Source organism: Pholcus phalangioides, unplaced genomic scaffold (assembly GCF_987345545.1).
Source record: "Pholcus phalangioides strain wild (caught in Gottingen) unplaced genomic scaffold, Ppha-v1.0 ptg000031l_1, whole genome shotgun sequence".
Taxonomy (NCBI): domain Eukaryota; kingdom Metazoa; phylum Arthropoda; class Arachnida; order Araneae; family Pholcidae; genus Pholcus; species Pholcus phalangioides.
This window is the reverse complement of record NW_028301621.1, coordinates 9,387,442-9,399,824: the sequence shown is the minus strand read 5'-3', so window position 1 is coordinate 9,399,824 and position 12,383 is coordinate 9,387,442. Positions and strand designations below refer to the sequence as shown.

Sequence of the window (12,383 nt, the reverse complement as noted above, 5' to 3'; positions counted from 1 at the left end):
CCCTGGTCTGACGAAATTTTAAAGTAGCCTATCGTTCAAGTCGGGTCCCATTTGGTATATATGCAAAATTTGGCGACGATCGATCTAAAATTGTAGATTTGTATAGAGAACATACACACACACAGACACACAGACACACAGAAAATCAATTTTATATATATAGACTAGCTATAATACCCGGCGCTGCCCGGGTATTCTTCAATGAGGCTTTTTGGATCATGCGAATCTCCCTCTTTCTTTGAAGGACATGCAAACCGTGTCTAAGTTAACCAATATGGCGACGTCCTGCGCGACTCATGAAAGAAATAAATCTAAATTTAAAGAAACGTAGAAATGAATAGTCCCCCCCCCCTTTTTTTTATGGGTGTTAGGTATTTCGATTCCCTCCCCCTGAACTTCAAGTTATCTATTTCTGCCTGTTTGAGCTTCCAAAAATGCTTAATTAAAGCTGTGGAATTTTTTCGATGCACTTTACGGGGCCCATAACTAATTTTAAAAACATCCTAAACTATATGAATTTATGCAAATAAATATCAAAAGACAATACGGAGAACTTAATTTTCATGCTTGAGAAGATATAAATAAAAAGTTGAAATCAATGTTATTACATGGATATCAAACTCAAAAGTAGATCCGGCAAATTATTCATATTTTTAATTTTCTGGGCTTCGTATCTCCAAGTGAATTCCATATTTCAAAAATCGAGAATTCAATTTAATTTTTAAAATTATTGATGTGGCAGGAAACCCCCCCCCCCCCACTAAATTTCCGTATTTATGCAGTTAAATCGGCAATTTTAATACTGATTTCATGAGGATCACCCTTTTCCTGACCCTCAAAGCGATGCTGATGATGATTATGACGTCTATTCAAAAAGCCTCATTACTGAGAGTATATTGAAAATGTGGCAAACCATTAAAAAGGCATAAACTATTATACATATACTAACAGGATTAAAGAAGTGACAAACCGTTGTAAAGGCATATACACGTCTGAAACGCATTGCTAGGGAACCACGGTAACCAAAGTAAACGTTCGGAAAGTGATTGTTGAGGCCCAAAAACCATTGTTGCCGGACAGTTTTTTGCCCATTTGGGGCACTTGCCCTGGTCTGACGAAATTTTAAAGTAGCCTATCGTTCAAGTCGGGTCCCATTTGGTATATATGCAAAATTTGGCGACGATCGATCTAAAATTGTAGATTTGTATAGAGAACATACACACACACAGACACACAGACACACAGAAAATCAATTTTATATATATAGATATAATACCCGGCGCTGCCCGGGTTTTCTTCAATGAGGCTTTTTTTGGATCACGTGATATCTCCCTCTCTTTTTCTTGAGGGACATACAAACCGTGTCCAAGTTAACCAATATGGTGACCTGCGCGATTCATGAAATAAACAAATCTAGATTTACACAGAAACGTAGAAATGAATATATATTTTTCTTTTTTTAAGGGGCGCTAGGTATTTCGATCCCCCCCCCCCCGAACTTCAAGTTATCCATCTGACTGTTCCAGCTTCCAAAAATCCTTAGTTAAAGCTGTGGAATTTTTTCGATGCACTTTTCACGGGCTCATAACTAATTTTAAAATATCTTAACCCACATGAATTTATGCAAATGAATATCAAAAGAGACAATATGGAGACATTAATTTTCATACTGGAGAAGATATAAATGAAATCAATGATATTGCTCGAATATCCAACTCAGAAGTATAGGTTTGGCTAATTACTTCATATTTAATCGCCTGGGCTTCGTATATCTCTAAGCGAACTGAATATTTCAAAAATCGAGAATTCAATACAATTTTTAAAATTATTGATGGGGCGGAAAATCCCACTAATTTCCGCATTTCCACAGTAAAATCGACAATTTTAGCACTGATTTCTATGAGGATCACCCTTTTCCTGACTTTCAAAGCGATGCTGATGATGATTATGACGTCTATTCAAAAAGCCTCATTACTGAGAGTATATTGAAAATGTGGCAAACCATTATAAAGGCATAAACTATCATACATATACTAACAGGATTAAAGAAGTGACAAACCGTTGTAAAGGCATATACACGTCTGAAACGCATTGCTAGGGAACCACGGTAACCAAAGTAAACATTCGGAAAGTGATTGTTGAGGCCCAAAAACCATTGTTGCCGGACATTTTTTTGCCCATTTGGGGCATTTGCCCTGGTCTGACGAAATTTTAAAGTAGCCTATCGTTCAAGTCGGGTCCCATTTAGTATATATGCAAAATTTGGCGACGATCGATCTAAAATTGTAGATTTGTATAGAGAACATACACACACACACACACACAGACACACAGAAAATCAATTTTATATATATAGAAGATATAATACCCGGCGCTGCCCGGGTTTTCTTCAATGAGGCTTTTTTGGATCACGTGATATCTCCCTCTCTTTTTCTTGAGGGACATACAAACCGTGTGAAAGTTAACCAATATGGCGACCTGCGCGATTCATGAAATAAGCAAATCTAGATTTACACAGAAACGTAGAAATGAATATATATTTTTCTTTTTTTAAGGGGCGCTAGGTATTTCGATCCCCCCCCCCCCCGAACTTCAAGTTATCCATCTGTCTGTTCCAGCTTCCAAAACTCCTTAGTTAAAGCTGTGGAATTTTTTCGATGCACTTTTCACGGGCTCATAACTAATTTTAAAATATCCTAACCCACATGAATTTATGCAAATAAATATCAAAAGGGACAATATGGAGACATTAATTTTCATACTTGAGAAGATATAAATGAAATCAACGATATTGCTCAAATATCGAGCTCAAAAGTATAGGTTTGGCTAATTACTTCATATTTAATCTCCTGGGCTTCGTATATCTCTAAGCAAACTGAATATTTCAAAAATCGAGAATTCAATACAATTTTTAAAATTATTGATGTGGCAGGAAACCACCCCCCCCCCCACTAAATTTCCGTATTTATGCAGTTAAATCGGCAATTTTAATACTGATTTCTATGAGGATCACCCTTTTCCTGACCCTCAAAGCGATGATGGTGATGCTGATGATGTCTATTCAAAAAGCCTCATTACTGAGAGTATTGAAAATGTGGCAAACCATTATAAAGGCATAAAAACGTCTGAAACTCATCGCTAGGGAACCACGGTAACCAAAGTAAACGTTCGGAAAGTGATTGTTGAGGCCCAAAAACCATTGTTGCCGGACATTTTTTTGCCCATTTGGGGCATTTGCCCTGGTCTGACGAAATTTTAAAGTAGCCTATCGTTCAAGTCGGGTCGCATTTGGTATATATGCAAAATTTGGCGACGATCGATCTAAAATTGTAGATTTGTATAGAGAACATACACACACACAGACACACAGACACACAGAAAATCAATTTTATATATATAGATTATAGGCGTATTATAATGAGGCTTTTTGAATAGACGTCATAATCATCACCATCATCGCTTTGAGGGTCAGGAAAAGGGTGATCCTCATGAAATCAGTATTAAAATTGCCGATTTAACTGCATAAATACGGAAATTTAGTGGGGGGGGGGGGGGGTTTCCTGCCACATCAATAATTTTAAAAATTAAATTGAATTCTCGATTTTTGAAATATGGAATTCACTTGGAGATACGAAGCCCAGAAAATTAAAAATATGAATAATTTGCCGGATCTACTTTTGAGTATATCAAACTCAAAAGTAGATCCGGCAAATTATTCATATTTTTAATTTTCTGGGCTTCGTATCTCCAAGTGAATTCCATATTTCAAAAATCGAGAATTCAATTTAATTTTTAAAATTATTGATGTGGCAGGAAACCCCCCCCCCCCCACTAAATTTCCGTATTTATGCAGTTAAATCGGCAATTTTAATACTGATTTCATGAGGATCACCCTTTTCCTGACCCTCAAAGCGATGATGGTGATGATTATGACGTCTATTCAAAAAGCCTCATTATAATACGCCTATAATCTATATATATAAAATTGATTTTCTGTGTGTCTGTGTGTCTGTGTGTGTGTATGTTCTCTATACAAATCTACAATTTTAGATCGATCGTCGCCAAATTTTGCATATATACCAAATGCGACCCGACTTGAACGATAGGCTACTTTAAAATTTCGTCAGACCAGGGCAAATGCCCCAAATGGGCAAAAAAATGTCCGGCAACAATGGTTTTTGGGCCTCAACAATCACTTTCCGAACGTTTACTTTGGTTACCGTGGTTCCCTAGCGATGAGTTTCAGACGTTTTTATGCCTTTATAATGGTTTGCCACATTTTCAATACTCTCAGTAATGAGGCTTTTTGAATAGACATCATCAGCATCACCATCATCGCTTTGAGGGTCAGGAAAAGGGTGATCCTCATAGAAATCAGTATTAAAATTGCCGATTTAACTGCATAAATACGGAAATTTAGTGGGGGGGGGGGGTGGTTTCCTGCCACATCAATAATTTTAAAAATTGTATTGAATTCTCGATTTTTGAAATATTCAGTTTGCTTAGAGATATACGAAGCCCAGGAGATTAAATATGAAGTAATTAGCCAAACCTATACTTTTGAGCTCGATATTTGAGCAATATCGTTGATTTCATTTATATCTTCTCAAGTATGAAAATTAATGTCTCCATATTGTCCCTTTTGATATTTATTTGCATAAATTCATGTGGGTTAGGATATTTTAAAATTAGTTATGAGCCCGTGAAAAGTGCATCGAAAAAATTCCACAGCTTTAACTAAGGAGTTTTGGAAGCTGGAACAGACAGATGGATAACTTGAAGTTCGGGGGGGGGGGGGGATCGAAATACCTAGCGCCCCTTAAAAAAAGAAAAATATATATTCATTTCTACGTTTCTGTGTAAATCTAGATTTGCTTATTTCATGAATCGCGCAGGTCGCCATATTGGTTAACTTTCACACGGTTTGTATGTCCCTCAAGAAAAAGAGAGGGAGATATCACGTGATCCAAAAAAGCCTCATTGAAGAAAACCCGGGCAGCGCCGGGTATTATATCTTCTATATATATAAAATTGATTTTCTGTGTGTCTGTGTGTGTGTGTGTGTGTATGTTCTCTATACAAATCTACAATTTTAGATCGATCGTCGCCAAATTTTGCATATATACTAAATGGGACCCGACTTGAACGATAGGCTACTTTAAAATTTCGTCAGACCAGGGCAAATGCCCCAAATGGGCAAAAAAATGTCCGGCAACAATGGTTTTTGGGCCTCAACAATCACTTTCCGAATGTTTACTTTGGTTACCGTGGTTCCCTAGCAATGCGTTTCAGACGTGTATATGCCTTTACAACGGTTTGTCACTTCTTTAATCCTGTTAGTATATGTATGATAGTTTATGCCTTTATAATGGTTTGCCACATTTTCAATATACTCTCAGTAATGAGGCTTTTTGAATAGACGTCATAATCATCATCAGCATCGCTTTGAAAGTCAGGAAAAGGGTGATCCTCATAGAAATCAGTGCTAAAATTGTCGATTTTACTGTGGAAATGCGGAAATTAGTGGGATTTTCCGCCCCATCAATAATTTTAAAAATTGTATTGAATTCTCGATTTTTGAAATATTCAGTTCGCTTAGAGATATACGAAGCCCAGGCGATTAAATATGAAGTAATTAGCCAAACCTATACTTCTGAGTTGGATATTCGAGCAATATCATTGATTTCATTTATATCTTCTCCAGTATGAAAATTAATGTCTCCATATTGTCTCTTTTGATATTCATTTGCATAAATTCATGTGGGTTAAGATATTTTAAAATTAGTTATGAGCCCGTGAAAAGTGCATCGAAAAAATTCCACAGCTTTAACTAAGGATTTTTGGAAGCTGGAACAGTCAGATGGATAACTTGAAGTTCGGGGGGGGGGGGATCGAAATACCTAGCGCCCCTTAAAAAAAGAAAAATATATATTCATTTCTACGTTTCTGTGTAAATCTAGATTTGTTTATTTCATGAATCGCGCAGGTCACCATATTGGTTAACTTGGACACGGTTTGTATGTCCCTCAAGAAAAAGAGAGGGAGATATCACGTGATCCAAAAAAAGCCTCATTGAAGAAAACCCGGGCAGCGCCGGGTATTATATCTATATATATAAAATTGATTTTCTGTGTGTCTGTGTGTCTGTGTGTGTGTATGTTCTCTATACAAATCTACAATTTTAGATCGATCGTCGCCAAATTTTGCATATATACCAAATGGGACCCGACTTGAACGATAGGCTACTTTAAAATTTCGTCAGACCAGGGCAAGTGCCCCAAATGGGCAAAAAACTGTCCGGCAACAATGGTTTTTGGGCCTCAACAATCACTTTCCGAACGTTTACTTTGGTTACCGTGGTTCCCTAGCAATGCGTTTCAGACGTGTATATGCCTTTACAACGGTTTGTCACTTCTTTAATCCTGTTAGTATATGTATAATAGTTTATGCCTTTTTAATGGTTTGCCACATTTTCAATATACTCTCAGTAATGAGGCTTTTTGAATAGACGTCATAATCATCATCAGCATCGCTTTGAGGGTCAGGAAAAGGGTGATCCTCATGAAATCAGTATTAAAATTGCCGATTTAACTGCATAAATACGGAAATTTAGTGGGGGGGGGGGGGTTTCCTGCCACATCAATAATTTTAAAAATTAAATTGAATTCTCGATTTTTGAAATATGGAATTCACTTGGAGATACGAAGCCCAGAAAATTAAAAATATGAATAATTTGCCGGATCTACTTTTGAGTTTGATATCCATGTAATAACATTGATTTCAACTTTTTATTTATATCTTCTCAAGCATGAAAATTAAGTTCTCCGTATTGTCTTTTGATATTTATTTGCATAAATTCATATAGTTTAGGATGTTTTTAAAATTAGTTATGGGCCCCGTAAAGTGCATCGAAAAAATTCCACAGCTTTAATTAAGCATTTTTGGAAGCTCAAACAGGCAGAAATAGATAACTTGAAGTTCAGGGGGAGGGAATCGAAATACCTAACACCCATAAAAAAAAGGGGGGGGGGACTATTCATTTCTACGTTTCTTTAAATTTAGATTTATTTCTTTCATGAGTCGCGCAGGACGTCGCCATATTGGTTAACTTAGACACGGTTTGCATGTCCTTCAAAGAAAGAGGGAGATTCGCATGATCCAAAAAGCCTCATTGAAGAATACCCGGGCAGCGCCGGGTATTATAGCTAGTCTATATATATAAAATTGATTTTCTGTGTGTCTGTGTGTGTGTATGTTCTCTATACAAATCTACAATTTTAGATCGATCGTCGCCAAATTTTGCATATATACCAAATGGGACCCGACTTGAACGATAGGCTACTTTAAAATTTCGTCAGACCAGGGCAAATGCCCCAAATGGGCAAAAAACTGTCCGGCAACAATGGTTTTTGGGCCTCAACAATCACTTTCCGAACGTTTACTTTGGTTACCGTGGTTCCCTAGCAATGCGTTTCAGACGTGTTTATGTCTTTACAATGGTTTGTCACTTCTTTAAAGCTGTCAGTTATGTATAATAGTTTATGCCTTTATAATGGTTTGCCACATTTTCAATATACTCTCAGTAATGAGGCTTTTTGAATAGACGTCATAATCATCACCATCATCGCTTTGAGAGTCAGGAAAAGGGTGATCCTCATAGAAATCAGTGCTAAAATTGTCGATTTTACTGTAGAAATGCGGAAATTAGTGGGATTTTCCGCCCCATCAATAATTTTGAAAATTTTATTGAATTCTCGATTTTTGAAATATTCAGTTCGCTTAGAGATATACGAAGCCCAGGAGATTAAATACGAAGTAATTAGCCAAACCTATACTTTTGAGTTGGATATTCGAGCAATATCATTGATTTCATTTATATCTTCTCAAGTATGAAAATTAATGTCTCCATATTGTCTCTTTTGATATTTATTTGCATAAATTCATGTGGGTTAGGATATTTTAAAATTAGTTATGAGCCCGTGAAAAGTGCATCGAAAAAATTCCACAGCTTTTGGAACCACAGGAAAAATCCACAGGATTTTTGGAAGCTGGAACAGACAACTTGAAGTTCAAGGGGGGGGGGGGGGGTACCGAAATTCCTAGCGCCCCTTAAAAAAAGAAAAATATATATTCATTTCTACGTTTTTATGTAAATCTAGATTTGTTTATTTCATGAATCGCGCGGGAAGTCGCCATATTGGTTAACTTGGGCACGGTTTGTATGTCCCTCAAGAAAAAGAGAGGGTGATCCAAAAAAGCCTCATTGAAGAAAACCCGGGCAGCGCCGGGTATTATAGCTAGGCTTTATAATGGCGTATATAATATATTATAGGCGTATTATAATGAGGCTTTTTGAATAGACGTCATAATCATCACCATCATCGCTTTGAGGGTCAGGAAAAGGGTGATCCTCATGAAATCAGTATTAAAATTGCCGATTTAACTGCATAAATACGGAAATTTAGTGGGGGGGGGGGGGGGTTTCCTGCCACATCAATAATTTTAAAAATTAAATTGAATTCTCGATTTTTGAAATATGGAATTCACTTGGAGATACGAAGCCCAGAAAATTAAAAATATGAATAATTTGCCGGATCTACTTTTGAGTTTGATATCCATGTAATAACATTGATTTCAACTTTTTATTTATATCTTCTCAAGCATGAAAATTAAGTTCTCCGTATTGTCTTTTGATATTTATTTGCATAAATTCATATAGTTTAGGATGTTTTTAAAATTAGTTATGGGCCCCGTAAAGTGCATCGAAAAAATTCCACAGCTTTAATTAAGCATTTTTGGAAGCTCAAACAGGCAGAAATAGATAACTTGAAGTTCAGGGGGAGGGAATCGAAATACCTAACACCCATAAAAAAAGGGGGGGGGGGGACTATTCATTTCTACGTTTCTTTAAATTTAGATTTATTTCTTTCATGAGTCGCGCAGGACGTCGCCATATTGGTTAACTTAGACACGGTTTGCATGTCCTTCAAAGAAAGAGGGAGATTCGCATGATCCAAAAAGCCTCATTGAAGAATACCCGGGCAGCGCCGGGTATTATAGCTAGTATATTATATACGCCATTATAAAGCCTAGCTATAATACCCGGCGCTGCCCGGGTTTTCTTCAATGAGGCTTTTTTGGATCACCCTCTCTTTTTCTTGAGGGACATACAAACCGTGCCCAAGTTAACCAATATGGCGACTTCCCGCGCGATTCATGAAATAAACAAATCTAGATTTACATAAAAACGTAGAAATGAATATATATTTTTCTTTTTTTAAGGGGCGCTAGGAATTTCGGTACCCCCCCCCCCCTTGAACTTCAAGTTGTCTGTTCCAGCTTCCAAAAATCCTGTGGATTTTTCCTGTGGTTCCAAAAGCTGTGGAATTTTTTCGATGCACTTTTCACGGGCTCATAACTAATTTTAAAATATCCTAACCCACATGAATTTATGCAAATAAATATCAAAAGAGACAATATGGAGACATTAATTTTCATACTTGAGAAGATATAAATGAAATCAATGATATTGCTCGAATATCCAACTCAAAAGTATAGGTTTGGCTAATTACTTCGTATTTAATCTCCTGGGCTTCGTATATCTCTAAGCGAACTGAATATTTCAAAAATCGAGAATTCAATAAAATTTTCAAAATTATTGATGGGGCGGAAAATCCCACTAATTTCCGCATTTCTACAGTAAAATCGACAATTTTAGCACTGATTTCTATGAGGATCACCCTTTTCCTGACTCTCAAAGCGATGATGGTGATGATTATGACGTCTATTCAAAAAGCCTCATTACTGAGAGTATATTGAAAATGTGGCAAACCATTATAAAGGCATAAACTATTATACATAACTGACAGCTTTAAAGAAGTGACAAACCATTGTAAAGACATAAACACGTCTGAAACGCATTGCTAGGGAACCACGGTAACCAAAGTAAACGTTCGGAAAGTGATTGTTGAGGCCCAAAAACCATTGTTGCCGGACAGTTTTTTGCCCATTTGGGGCATTTGCCCTGGTCTGACGAAATTTTAAAGTAGCCTATCGTTCAAGTCGGGTCCCATTTGGTATATATGCAAAATTTGGCGACGATCGATCTAAAATTGTAGATTTGTATAGAGAACATACACACACACAGACACACAGAAAATCAATTTTATATATATAGATAATATATAGAATATAGATATAGATAGATAGACTACTAGCTATAATACCCGGCGCTGCCCGGGTTTTCTTCAGTGAGGCTTTCTGGATCACGCGATTTCCCCTTCGTTCTTTGAGGGACATACAAACCGTGTCTAAGTTAACCAATATGGCGACTCTTGAAAGAAACAAATCCAGAAACGTAGAAATGAATACATTTTTTTCCTTTTTTAAGGGGCGTTAGGTATTTTGATGCCCCCCCCCCTGAACTTCAAGTTATCGAGATCTGCCTGCTTTCAGCCTCCAAAAATGCTTAATTAAAGCTGTGGAATGTTTCGATGTACTTTTACGGGTTCATAATTAATGTTAAATCATTAATTAATTAATTGTAATCAAAAGACATTACGGAGACATTAATTTTCATGCTTGAGAAAATATGAATAAAAAATTGAAAAATCAATGTTATTGTACGAATATCCAACTCAAAAAGCCGGTCCGGCTAATGCATCATCAGCATCCTCAAAGTGATGCTGATGATGACTCTGACGACTATTGAAAAAGCGGCAAGCCATTGTAAAGGCATAAACACGTCTGAAACGCATTGCTAGGGAACCACGGTAACCAAAGTAAACGTTCGGAAAGTGATTGTTGAGGCCCAAAAACCATTGTTGCCCGACAGGTTTTTGCCCATTTGGGGCATTTCCCCTGCTCTGACGAAATTTTAAAGTAGCCTATCGTTCATGTTCGGTCCCATTTGGTATATATTCAAAATTTGGCGACGATCGATCTAAAATTGTAGATTTGTATAGAGAACATACACACACACACACAGACAGACAGACAGAAAATCAATTTCATATATATAAGATAGATAGATTCTGAAAATCGGGTTTTGGCCGCAGTAAGATATAAAAATCTTATATTTGAGAAAAGTGAGATAAAAACAAAGGATTTCGACTCCGAAAGGAGAAGATTCCCCAAAAGAATCTCTCTGTGTGGTCACGTATTTTCACAATTATTTATAGCACTCTCCGACAAAAATAAAAAAGAATGGAGATAAATATATTTATATACATTTTATATCTTTTTTTTTTACGTAAAAAGTAAATATGTGCGAAGGAGGAAAAACCACATCAAAGAAAAACGTGAGACGCGTGAAAATGGTGGAGGGAAATACAAATGTTAAGGTTCAAAAAAAAATGAACTGAACTTTATAAAACTCACGGTTATGAAGTCTTGATGCATTTAAAAGTAATCGATGAGTCCAAAATAATTAATGCATTTTCATGTGAATTACAAAACATATTCTTCCAATTAAAGGACAAATGCTGGAAACACACCGGATTGATTTCCACGGATTGAACCACTTTATAGTGACCCACTACTTTTGACGTCATCCGAGTGTAGACGATGAAATGAAGCAGAATATTTGGCTCGGTATGAATACGTATATTCGAAATATTCTGGAAATGTAATAGCCCGGGGGAGTCTCTAAAGCTGCTGTGGTGATCGAGTGGTCGTAGTGACGGACTCGCATAGTGAGGTCCCGGGTTCGAACGACACCACCTATAGAAGAAGGCCTCCGCACAAAGCTTGTGACGCCACTGAAGAAGGCCATTTCACCATTGGACATACTGAAAAAAATGGTAAAGATGTCGCATGCGTCGGCCTGCTGTATCCAATGGCAATAGGTGAAATGGCCTTCTTCAGTGTCGTCACGAGCTTCGTGAGTTTTTTTTTTTTTTTACTTCTATAGGTGGCGTTGCCACAGTGGTGGTCGGCTGAATTTTGTTTTCTGCGATTCTCAACTTCGAGGTGCGAATGCTAGCCGATATCCCCACCAGACTAGAAATGCACCCAGACTCTGTTAGGTACACAAACTTACACTTCTAGGTGCAACTCACTAGGTAGTAAATTGCCCACAGTAGATTGCCGCGAGTGGCAAAATTTTAACGGTCACCGTTGAGTGTTTAAACAAAGGGATTGGAAAGAGAAAAAACACTATGGGTGAGTTTCTTCAAACTTTCAGCGAAAATAAATAAATACGCCTCCGGATTTCATTTGAGCGTTACTGAAAATAACTGTCAACATAGCGACTGTGAATTTGCCCGTGTCCCCCTTCCAAAAAAACATACTGTTTGGCGACAACGAACATTGGTGACCTCTATGGTTGAAAATATAAACAAAAGCCGAACCACCAGTTGTTCCAAATTATATCATAAATATAA

The 12,383-nt window shown here is 37.0% G+C and overlaps 1 protein-coding gene across 2 annotated transcripts in view; it reads left to right on the top strand.

Annotated features, from left to right (window-relative positions):
* The window catches only part of LOC149067118 (guanylate cyclase 32E-like), a 294,881-nt gene that overhangs the window by 269,212 nt on the left and 13,286 nt on the right, over positions 1–12,383 (top strand). The gene's annotated exons all lie outside the window — the stretch shown is intronic.